Here is a 13,853-nt window from a genome sequence, read left to right as displayed (position 1 = left end):
TCATTCACAAAAGCAATAAAACTTAACCTAACCTAACCTAACCTAACTTTTAATATGAGTGTTTATTGTTAAAATAATTAGATGTAGGTACTGGGTACAATCATAAACCATTATAGAATATAAGATTAAATGATTACAATAATAACATAATATCTTAATTGCTGTTGATATTTATATACCTAATAAAAATACATACAAATCAATACAATTGTCATATAAAAAGTTTAAAATAATAAATACATAAAAGCAGCAAACTAATAACTAAACCTACACTTGTTAATACATTTATTAGGTATCTTCTTTGGAGAAATGTTTGAACGCGTTAAACATTTAAAATAATGTATTAATTTACGTAAGTTTAGAAAATACATTCACTTCTTTGCCTCTATATAAAATTGAAATTGAATATTTTTGGTGTGTTGCGATATTACATTTGAAAACCTGCATGATAAATCAACGAATTCGAAAAAATATTTTGAACTGAGCTTATTGTAATAACTAATAATCAAGGTTGCTTACATTTCTTCTTTTCTGCAATACTTGTCCACTATTTTCCGTTGCGTTTTTTTTTATTATTTTTAGACAACTTATTGAAAACAACATTTGATTTCTATAATTTCTTTCACGTACACTTAAAGAAAATAATGAGGAAATAGAAAAATTATCTTTTCAAAAGATCAAAACGATCAAATCACCATATAACTCGATTTATAATGCATGAAAAAAAGTTCATACCTAGGTAAATGAAAAGAAATTATTTTCATAAAATTACTTTTTTATGAACTTTTCGATATGTACAAGATTAAAAAACTGTTTCAATAATATCTGTATGACTGGGTCAAAAAAGGTTCATAAATATGTGTTATTTTAAATAGGTATTGCAATTTTCTAAATGCTACGTTAGAGCACGTATTGGGAAAACACAGCTATAGCTGAAGATTGATTTATATCATTTAGTTTAACAAGTAAATTACCGTTCAAAATGTTTAATTAAATTTTAATAGCTTGTACTTAACCACTGTTTCTGAGTATAGATCGGTATTGGATTTGATTCGTCTTCTAGTAGACAGGAAAAAATATCATTTTGGTCCAAAAATTCTACTTTTAACTATTTGCCCACTTAGGCCTTATACAGCGGGAAAAACATGTATCCAATAGTAAAATTTGAGGGCCGTGATTATAATTTATAATCACTAAACAGATTTCTTAAAAGAAATTATTATTTATAGCCTTATAGGTAGTTTATGATGTCTGGGGTGGGGAGCAGGGGCGGCCGCAGAAAATCTGCTCAGTGGGTACAAAATTAAATTTATGTTATATACATATATAGGTAGTCACATATTTATATTATTATACACTGAATTTTTTGTTCATTCAGGCGCCCCTGGTGGGGGGATAGTGTATATAGGTGTCGGATAGTGCATTGTAATTTGTAATGCGGGACACAAGAAATATTATCTAAAAGAGTGTAGAAAATACGCTACAATAATAGGTACTTTTTTTTTTTTTTCGTTAGCTATAACTCTGTTGATATTGTTCAAAATGATTTGAAAACTACACCATGCACTCCTAAGTGATATTTCCAATTAGATTATTGTATTTTCAAATTTTATTATTTAACTACAAATTTTTCATGCTTTCTCAAGAAATTGTTTTCGTAAATCGTATTGCTTGCTGTAATCATGGTCCGGCAGTTTAGCATGTGTTTTTCCTATAATGGAATTTTATGGCGCTCTTTTGTTTTTATGCTTAGCGCGACCCTACCCGGTTCGTTGGATTAGTTAATTGCATAATGCAGTAAATCAGGGTTCATCACGTATTTAGTTATGGTTGAGAATATAGAAAGTTCTATTAGGATCTGGTAATACATTGCGGAACGTAAAAAGACAAAAGACTGAGGAACTCAGGACAATCAATACTATTATGAAGAACATTATAATATTAGAAGCACAAATCAAGTCGTGTGGCTCGGCGTGGCGCTGTGGCTTAAATCAATCACATGACGTGATTGAGAGTAAGCAACGGCCGCTGCCACTAGTCCTCGGATGGGTGACCACACGAGATCGTAGTGTGCAAAAGCCTAGCCACATATACACGTGTTCCTAATCGACCGTCCCAACCCTACCAACCTACAGGCTAATGACCTCAGTCGTCGAAGCCTTAAGCCTAATAAAAAAATAAAAAAATCAAGTTGTATAAAAAATAAAAATATACTATTATACATTAAAATTTATGGTTTTGGCAAAATAACGTCTAAATTAATAACAAATAAGTTCCAAACGAAATAACCTAAATATATGAATAATCTTTAAATTATATTCAAACAGTTGCCAGTTGCTCTTATTATCCTGATTGACTGTTGACAACAGTCAACTAAGATAATATGATAATGTAACTTATTTTTTTATTTTAAACTTAAATCTATGAGATTACTGGGCCTCGCTGAGACATACTCGTGTGGAGGCCCAGGGGCCAGGGTTATCTACTATACATTATATATTTATATAAAAATTATAATTAACAGATATTTACAATATTTGTGTTTGAAATTAATATCCTAATTGTATACAATAAAAGGTAAAAACAAAAACAAAAACAAAAACAGATAAAATATGTTATAGGTAGATTATTTTTAATCAAATTTAGTGAAGTCACATTCATACATTAACGAGTGTGTGATATGTTTCTTAAATAATGGCAATGGCATGTTTGCTAAATAAGTTGGCATTGAATTGAAAAACTGAATCCCTATGAAATCAAAAACCTTCCGACAGCCGGTTTTTTTTGGGCAAAATTGAGAAAATTTATTTAGTGTGTACCTAGTATTGACTCCATGGTTCAAGGGGAACAGTATATTGTGTTTTTTTATATACATAAAGCTTGTTATACGTTTATATTTATTAATTTTATTAGACATTCTATGTTGTACAAATATTATTTGTAGTTTATACGTGAGTTTAATACAAAATTACCTAAAATCTTAATACATTGCGCATTTGCGCAAATATTTGAGTGGTAATTATAATGGCAATTTAATATCATATTATACTTGGCAGTACATCAGAGGTTTGTACAAGCTATATTATTATCATAACCTCTAAGTAACTTTTGGGTATTTTTTCAATATTGAACCTAGTTTAAAATTTTATGGTAGGTATATCAATATTTTTCCAAAAAATAATACCAATCTATTTAATGATTTAGCCGGTTTAGGTCTACTTTCTTGAGAATGTAGTGTATCGACCTATAATAGTTAATAGACTATACTATGTTATTATTACATAGTTATATTCATAAATACAATAATGCCAGTCTTAAACTGTTAAACTATTGAGTTTATATTTTTAAGTTATAAATAGTTACATAAATAAATTAGGTATACATTGCCATTAGTGATTAGTTTATTGTATATATTAAATACCTACGATTATACGAATATATATAAATATAAAATGTATGATAATACATCAATGTATATAATTTAAATGATTTCTATATAAAGTATATTAACAAATAAAAATTATATTCCAAGTGCATGTATGGTTGAAAGTACTTATATCTATTATGAGTTCAATATAATAATTCTTAAATCAAATAAAATGTTCCAACAAATAATTTGCAGTAGGTATCTACATAATAAATATCAGTTAAACCAAAAATATAATTTTTGAAAATTATATCTATACGATTTAATTGCAATAAAATGGTAAATTGTAAAATCTTGACTTGGAAATAATCATAAAAGAAATTTATCTTTTTAAAACACATAGATGCCATTATACGAGTACATGCTAAAGTGTTATGGTAGATTTTTTTTCTCTTATCCTATCTGTAATATTATAAGACAGTAAATATTCACAAGTTAGACATATTATTTATGTTAATATAACGTAGGTAATATACTAATATAATACCGACCAATTTAACTATTAGATGGACTGAAGATTTTGCAAATAAAATATGAATTAGACATGTAGACGTGTAGTATTGTTTTATTTGAGCTTATGAGATATTATGACTTATGAGCTATTAGCTATTGATGATATAAGCTTTTTTAGGTAGGTAGGTGTTTATATTTTAATCAGATTAACAAAGCTCCGTGATTGAGTACGCAATGGAATAATTTGAGGATATTTGCAAAAAAAAACAAAAACGAATAAATAAAAAAATAATTAATTAAATCAGATTGTAGAATGTCAAAAAATTGTATATAAAACCTTGAGAGGAGTGGTCAAAATCAGCGTAAATTGAGGAAAGTGGGTCATAGTCTCAGTGATTACGAGTTTGATCTTCTAATAAATTAATTTATATACGCTCGAGGCATTTCCCATTTATTTTTGTAAATCAACGTGGTAAATGCATTTTCATAAATTAAACTTTATCTAAACTATATCTAGAGTCAACTATATTTTATATTATATAGCTAGTTTTAACATTGGTTAAACATATTAAGGTTTATAATGCCTTTTGTAGGTAGGTTTATAATTAATGGTAATCGCCATTAGGTAATTATATCGAAAAAATCTAGTATCATTCTTGGCGACTTGATACAGTGAAAATTTATAGAATGATTAATAAGCAATTTACGTATACCATATAGACTATACTCTTGCTGTAGTGTTTTTACTATTGATTATAACTACCTAATATAATTTTTATTATAATTTTATTATATAAAATTTGTATATAATTCAATTTTGAATCAGAAAATTTGATTTTCATACTATAGCTACTATATATTAAAATTTAAAGTATTAGACTTGAATGCTTAATATGGAATTTATCCAATATATTATGCATCAAAACAATATAAGTGGTGTATCCGTGTATCATGTATCAGAGCTCAAACAAGGAGGGAAATGTAATTATTTGTATGCAATTCTTGATACGAAGGAGGAACCTACGCCCCATATCAATCGGCCGTAGCCATTTTATTCCACTAATGAGATACCATTTTCCTCCATGGAGGAACAATGCATTGTTCATTATCCCCAAAAAATAAATAAATAAATCTCGATCATCTTCATTCAATAAGAAATTAAGTATATAATAAATACTTATATTTTCTAGTCATATTATAATAGGTAACAAAAAAAAAAAAAAAAACTTTTGAATTATTAACAATTATATTTTTTTTATACCTATATTATCTTTTTGTCTAAAATAAAAAGTAACATTTTTATATTTTTAATCATATTATATAAACCAAAATAAAAAATTTACCTTAAAGTTATTAACAATTACAAATAAAATATGTACTTATCTTATTTAGGCTTATTGAAAGTTACGACGTTAGGATGTTATTGACTGTTACTCTCCCTTTATAATACATTATAATACGTGGTACACGAGTAAACAGCAATACAAAAAACTGGTGCTGCCTAAAATATTAAATTAATATTTAAATATTTGAATGAAAATGGACATAAATTTAGTTCAAAAAAATGTTTGAACAAAGTGGATTCAACCTTTTTTGTGGAGGAAAACGGTATCTTATTTTTGGAGAAAAATGGACACATCCCTACAATCAACTCCTTGATTTTTTTTTTACATTTAACTATTTAAGTAGGTAGTTATACATTTTTATTGTTCATTATATTTTAAAATGTTATTAGACACCTAACAAGACAAATATTATTTTACTAATTCATTAATTATTCGTCTAATTTTTTATTATTATTTTTTCGAAACATGTTGATAATTAATAATTTTATTATGTGATTTAAAATGCAATCACAAAATGTCTAATTTATTTGCCCTATACCTACATTTTTAATAAAGGAATATCAAAATAATTTACAACTTAAACGAATGACTTGAGGTTTTAGAACAGTTAAATTTACCTAAAGCATATTATTATATTATTACATAAATCACATTTAATATAATATTATAATATTATATAAAAATATAAAATCCAAACATTCATTACTATTTTCAAAAACGACATATCGTATGAACTTGAAATTTGGAATAATGGGACCTTTAATAGTCTAATGCTCTGGATGGGCAATAAGAAGGGATTTCAATAGTTGTTACACTACTTGGAAATTAAAATAGTTATTACTAATATTATATGATTGGATATAATTTTATATCTGTATTTTATATTTGATCAAAACGACCTAATTAACTATGTTAAAAATCTGCGAAGATTGGATTTAATAGGATTTAAAAATACGGATGATTCCATGGGTATTTAATTTATCACGGGCAACGCCGTGAATCATCAGCTAGTAGATTATAAAATGTTAGACTAAATAATAATATTATATAACATATACATTATACAGTTTATGTGTATTAAGTGCTATTCAACATTCATCGTCGTAAGAGTTTTCGGTGTCATCCGATAAGAGTACGTCATGTAGCAATCGGTGGTTGGCGTCTGTTTTTTTATTTTGGATCTAAATAGTAAATTTTGTCCTTAGGACCGGGCTCCTGTACATTTGTCACAATTTCTAATAAAATGATAACTGCAATACTGTATATACTATTGCCTATATTTATCTTTAAAAGGGTTTTTATAAACATATTTTCTTAGGTATAATCCAAGAATTTAAATTGATAAATATAAAATAATAATTATTATTAATATATTTCCTATACTATATTAAGTATTCATTATCAGTAATTATTATAAAACGATATTTATTTTTCCATATATGGAAAAAAGCAGGTACCTACCTGTAATGTATTAACTTATAAATATTAATGTAATAACATTGAGTATAATAAATAATAATTATAGATATTATAATATAAAATATAGTAGATACTATATTATATAATATAATATTATACTCATTACTCTATGGTATTATTTTATTATAGATACTAGGTAGGTTTATAGTACTATAAGTATACTGTAACTAGGTATTGTAACAAATTACAATTGCTTATACATTTGTTTAATATGAACTATTCATAATAAAATCAATAAAAAATATATTACTTATTGTTGTTAATAATGTAATTGGTTTTAAGAGGAAACAATTTATATTTTAAACTCGTTTCTGAAGTAATTCATTTTCTCTTGCATGACGTGCGTTACACCAGCTCCCCCCCCCCCCCCCCCATTTTAAAAATATTTAAATTTTTATCTTTTAGTATGCTGCTTGTAAAAATTTGTAAGCAGTGGTACAGAATTTGTGTGACTGAAGGAGCTCTAATATATTAAAACCCCTTCGTCACTCCAGCCCTCAAAATATAGGTTATTTAAAATTTTTTTTACCAATACTTTGCCCTCTAATTTTACGCATTTGAACGCGCATGCGCGTACGAATGCTGATATTGCAATATCAGCATTCGTACGCCCTTCGTTCCTGGTGGCCGGTGGGGGTCATATCGAAAAACATTCGTGTGGGGCGGGTGGTGGAGGCGTCACGCCAGCCCCCCGACATAATAAATACCTATATAGTAAATACATTGTTATTAATTTAGTCTTAATATCAACCATGTCACAGAATAGATTTTGTTACATTAAAATAAATTTGTTATGTAATCGAAATGATAGTGGAGATATTTCGAATGTTTTTTTTAGAGGACCTACTACCTAGATATTATAAATTATAATCACAGATTTCTATACTAACTAGAAGTACTATATAGACATCTGTGATTATAATAGATACCATGAGACCTGTCCACTAGATAAAAGTATTAGTGTAAAGCAGGGACTGGAACCTCACCGAAAAGAACCGGTTTTGAAACCGGAACTCTTTGAAGATTGGAAACCGGAACCTTTATTTAAATTAATTTTAATACCGGAACCCTTATTTAAATTTATTTAAAAACCGAAACCTTACCGGAACCGATACTTATTTTTTTACATAAGTAAAAAACCAAATCAGGTAACAAATTTTTATTTTTTAAGAACCGAAAAAAACCGAAGCCTAAATATTAGTTTTCTGGGAACCGAACCGGAACCGAAATTTTAGTTTTTCTGGTGAAAAGTATTACAATTGAAAAAACTGTCACGGTCACCAATACAATTTGTTCCTATATATTGTATTATAATGTATAGCCTATAAGCGTATAGGTATTTGAATACAATTTTGATTATACTTAAATACCGACATTTAAAAAAAAAAATTGTTAAGAATATAATGTTGTTTTCCTATCTACCATATTATTATGCTCATTGTGTATCCAGTAAACAAGACGATGGATAATTTCTGATTAAAATGCTGTAGTATATTTTATTATTTCCAATACTTTTATTAATTATTATTTATTTAATGTTTCTTTAGATTCAAACAAAATGGCGTAGGTAGTCATTATATTAACTATGTCCGTGAATTAACATTTTATTAGTTAGTGTTTAAAATATTTTGAAATAAACTTTGAATATAGGTTACAGGCTTCCATTTTTAAGAATATTTACTATAATAACTAAGAAAATTTATTATAAGTACCTATGCTAAGTTTGAAAATTATATTGTACCTATGTTTTAAATGTAGATAAGATTATCTATTATTAAAGATTATCTATTATTATATATTTATATCTATTATTGCTACTGACTACGCGCTATCGTATTTTTGAGAGATTTGTAATTTCACCCGTGTATTTATTTGAACATATCATAGATGATAGATGAGTGTTTATAAAATACATAGTCCAGGACCAGGAGTACCTATACAGACTATAGATAATGTTTTTGTTTCTACGGACGAAATTCTCAGACCTACGTTGTGGTTACTGGTTAATTACGATATTCTAAAATGTAAGGTATATACAAATGTTTTCGAGTCATTTTCGTTAAATACGGCTACAAAATGCATTTCACATGTTATTACTGCGTATGCCTGAATTTCCATAATTTTATCCCCAAGCCCGGATTAAGGATCATTTGGGCCCAGGGATACCAAACATTTGGTGGGCCCCCTTTCAACTTCAGCTTCAAAATAATTGTATCAATACGACAATACATATTAACGACTTTATATTATCGTATAATTTTTCTATAGAAAAAATATAGGTACAGAATGTATTTTATGTCATTGTACGCAGCTTTTTTTTTAACAATTATGGATCGATGATATGTAATTTCGTTAAAACAAAAAAGACGTGTTTCTCTATTTTTAACAGGCAATTTTTTTATAACATTTTCAAAATTTTGAAACACGAGGTTGTACCAATAATGAAATTGACTTTATTTTTTCAAATGGTAACCAATATATTTTTGATGGATTCTGGTATAAAGCTTTTTTTCTGAACATTTTGACAGTAAAATGATCAATTTTGGTTCACTAGGTTATTAACTATGATTCTCTAAATTTTAGAATAATATGCATTAATAATACTTTTAACTGAAATACCTAATTTACAAGAGCTGAATACCTATTTTTTTCTTATAACTCCCTTTAAACTTTTTTATATGCTTAAATAATTAAATCGATAATCTAAACTGCTCAAAAAAATAAAAACAAACAAACGAAATTGTTGTCAAACCAAGTTCATTATTTATAGTAATTTTTCGTGATATAAAATTGAGAACAATTTTATTTTATAATTATTAATAATAAATTACCTCCATACCTACTCATATAATTTTTTTTTTTTTTAAACTGAATTGGACGCGTTAAAAAAAATATATTTTGGGATTAAATATGGGCCCCCAAAATCAATTGGCCCCGGGACCGTACTCCCCTTAGCCTCCCCATAATCCGGGATTGTTTATCCCCAATACTTTGGTTTTTGATCTGAAAAGTGAAAGGTACACATAGGCTGCATTATTATCGTTAACATATTTCATATTTGTATCATTCATAAATCATATTAAATAATGATTGATACATATTACAGTGGCGTATTTAGGAATTTGCTATGGGGAGGATCCAGATAATTTTCAGAAAATAGAGCCGTGGGGGGCAAAGCCTCCCACACCGCCCAATTACTCTTTATTAAATAAATATACCATATTTATAAGACGATTTAAAATTTTCGAGTTTTTAATTGCTATTAAATAATAATATGTACCTACAAAACAAATTTCAAAAAGCAGGTAAGTGGATGTCGCTCTACTGTACAGTAGGTTACAAGTGGGTCAATGTATGATGGATTGTATTACACTTGAATTCAATGATATAATATTGGGAGTTTTATTATATATAGTAAACGATAGTAATATAATTATTGAATTAATAGGTATTAAAAGTCTCTACGGTCATTCCTTTCTGAATATCAACAAAAAACTGGTGTCCTATAAATATTCCCGTTTTACCGCTTTCAGATTCTGAGTCGAGCGAGAAATACATTAGTTTTAGAATCATGCGCATGAAAATGTGTGGGTGTTTTTTTTATATATTTTATTAATTTTTTTTTATGCCTGTAATCACGATTTAGTAAAATTATTACAACAAGAAAAATTTTATTTTTCATTGCTAATTTGCAAGGCTGGGAAAGTTAATGATTTTTTTAACTCAGTTAAGTTAATATGCACTAATAACAAAAAGTTAATTTAACTATAAGTTTACTCAGTTAAGTTATTATTTTTTATTATTTTTATTGAAAATATATACAATCTGTATTAACTATACAATAAGTAATAATGATGATTTATATACAAAACTGGGCGGCTTGATAGAAGGGAGTGTCCAAACAACACTACTTCAATTTTAGATTTTTTTTTTTTTTTAAATTATTTATTGGTTGAGGAGGTCCCTGGGCCAATTTCGCTTAAGACGACGTGGAGGGTTATCGGGGAGAGTGACGGATGAGAGATTGGAAATGAGTGGATTAGGGTGGTTAACTGTGTTATTGTGAAATAATTTATAGTAGAGGGAGGCTAGGGTGCTGACATACCAGGGTGCGTTTGTGAGGATACGAAGACAAATTGATTGGAAGGATTGGAATTTTTGAATGTTGGAATTTTTGGAGGTGCCCCATAGCTGTATTCCGTAAGTCATTGAAGGGTGGAGAATTTGTTTATAGATTAGGAGTTTTGTGTTGAGAGGGAGATTTGATTTGAGAAGGTGTTTCATTTTGTGGAGTTTAAAGTTAAGTGATTTCCTTTTTGTTTTTATGTGAACTGCCCAAGTGAGTTTGCTGTCGAGATAGACTCCGAGGTAACGGGTGGCTTGTGCTTTGGGAGTCGTGATGTTATTGAGGGTCATGGGGGGACTATGGTCAGGACGTAGAGTAAAGGTTATGTGGGTAGATTTATTTGGATTTATTTTGATTCTCCAGAAGTTGAACCAGTTTTGTAGTTGATTGAGGTGGGATTGTAGATTTTCGGATGCTATGGTTAGGTCAACATTAGTTGATATTATGCCTGTGTCATCTGTGAAGGTAGCAAGAGTGGTGTTCTCAAAGTGAGGAATGTCAGAGGTAAATATATTGTAAAGAGTAGGTGCTAGGATACTTCCTTGGGGGACGCCTGCTTTTATGTAGTGGATTTGTGAGAGTTCGTCCTCGCAGCGAACGACGAAGGATCGGTTATGCAGGAAAGATTTTATGGTTAAAAACAGGGGGGCTGGTAGAAATCGTATTTTATATAGTAGGCCTTCGTGCCAAACGCGGTCGAACGCCTGAACTACGTCGAGAAAGACGCCAGTGCAGGAGTACTGTTTGTTTTCGAGATTTTGTGCAATTATGTCGATTATTCTGTAGACTTGATGGAGTGACGAATGTTTATTTTTGAAACCGAATTGAGTGTGGGGGATTTTATTATGGCTTGCTAATATAGGATTTAATCGCTTTAGTATAATCTTTTCTATAATTTTTGAGAGTGAAGGTAAGAGGCAGATAGGACGATATGAAGAAGGCAGGTCAGGAGGTTTATCTGGTTTTGGAATTAGAATAATTATGGAGTGTTTCCATGAATGAGGAATGTGGGAGAGACGAAGAATTGAGTTGAAGATAAAGGTTAAGAGAAGAATGGCTTTCTTGGGCAAATGTTTAATAATTTGATTTGTTATGAGGTCATGACCTGGAGATTTTTTGTTTGATAATTTACTGATAATAAATTGAATTTCGCTGGGGGAGGTATGTTTTGTGGGTAGCGACATAGGAAGGCAATCGGTTATCAGTTAAGTTAAAAAATAATACACACTTTTTGTTAACTTTTTATTAAGTTAAAATAAGTTAATTTGTTTATACAACGCTAGCGTACTTAATTTTTTTCCAACTCAAAACTTAATTACAATAATTAGACTATATACTGTATACTTTATATGTATACAGTATTTCCATATAAGTTACAATCGAATGATATAATTAATTTTTTTCCTTAAATAATTCACGGTAAATATTTATTGACATGAAAACAAAATTGACTGAAATAGTGAAATATAATAAAATTAAAAACAAAATAAATTTACTTAATTTACTTCTTAAAATGAAAAATTAATTCATTAATTTAGCGTTGATTGAAAAATAAATGTAGTAAGTTAACAATTAAGTTAATGAAAAGCCAAAAGTAAATAGTTAAGTTAAAAAGTTAAAATTAAATTAACTTTTAATTTAAATTAACTCGTTAATGCCCAGCCTTGCTAATTTGTACTTTGAGAGTTCAAAGTTAGTTTTGTTGCCTATAAAAATCGGTATTTCTATATAACTATATATAACTAATAAAAACAGATATTTATATCCAACAATAGTTTTTGACAATTTAAGATTTTCTAGTTAGTCATATCAATAAATATATTTATCCGATTAGACTTCTAAATACATATTTTAATTTTATTTTCAGAAATATTATCGCTTTAGTACTTTGATCGGTACGAATGTACAATAGACAAAATATATGGGCATGTTTCGTTACAAAAAATAATAATCGTTTGAAATCTATTATCATTATATAGGCATGAAAATGTATATTTTGTTAAAATGTAATCTTTATATAATTTTGTGCGACACGGAGAGCTTTACCGACGATTAATATAATTAGGTTAATATAGCAACTATTAGTAACCTTATAATACTTTTTTAGATTCTAAGCGTAGCTATATGAATGTTTTAAGAGGACGTGATACCCGCATTTGTTATTTCGGTCTTAAAAGCGCGTAACATAGCAAATTGTACGCTCAGCAGAACGCTTTTAGCTTCGTTAGCTTAAACATTAGAGCGAATGGACATTTTATAAAATCTAAAGGCAAGATTATTATCTAGGCAACCTCGTGGGCTTTTTATTATATTTTAATTTTAACTCGAGTTATGAGTGTTGAAAAATTGTAAATTGTTTGTACACATTAAAATACTTATAACTCGCTTTAAAATAAAAATATATTAAAAAGCTCATGTGGTTGCCTAGATAATAATCCTACCTTTAGATTTTATAAGAAGTCAATTCGCTCTAATTTTTAAATTAACGGAGTTACACATGTTTTTCTGAGCGTAAAATTCGCTATGTTACGCACTTGTAAGACGGAGACAACACATGCGGGTATCACGTCCTCTTGAATGTACAAGACATAATAATATACAATATGTACGATGTACCATCTATCCACATGCAGTGTTGATATTCAAACCTACTATGTATGCAACACAGGCGAATTCCCAATTTTTTTTTATTTATTCAATTATGTCACTTTTGAGCGCGCGGACATTGCGCCCAGTGGCGTATTTAGGAATTTGTTATGGGGAGGGTCCAGATAATTTTCAGAAAATAGAGCCGTGGGGGGCAAAGCCTCCCACACCACCCAATTACTCTTTATTAAATAAATATACCGTATTTATAAGACGATTTAAAATTTTCGAGTTTTTAATTGGTATTAAATAATAATATGTACAAAACAAATTTAAAAAAGCAGTAAGTGGATGTCGCTCTACTGTACAGTAGTTACAAGTGGGTCAATGTATGATGGATTGTATTACACTTGAATTCAATGATATAATATCATTG

At 28.6% G+C, this 13,853-nt stretch overlaps 1 protein-coding gene across 1 annotated transcript in view; it reads left to right on the top strand.

Moving 5' to 3' along the window:
- The window catches only part of LOC100163870 (UDP-glucuronosyltransferase 2C1), a 22,089-nt gene that overhangs the window by 5,244 nt on the left and 2,992 nt on the right, over positions 1 to 13,853 (top strand). The window lies entirely within an intron of this gene.

Source organism: Acyrthosiphon pisum, chromosome A1, assembly GCF_005508785.2.
Source record: "Acyrthosiphon pisum isolate AL4f chromosome A1, pea_aphid_22Mar2018_4r6ur, whole genome shotgun sequence".
In the NCBI taxonomy this organism is placed as follows: domain Eukaryota; kingdom Metazoa; phylum Arthropoda; class Insecta; order Hemiptera; family Aphididae; genus Acyrthosiphon; species Acyrthosiphon pisum.
The sequence above is the reverse complement of the archived record's forward strand: the minus strand, read 5'-3'. Positions and strand labels throughout refer to the sequence as shown.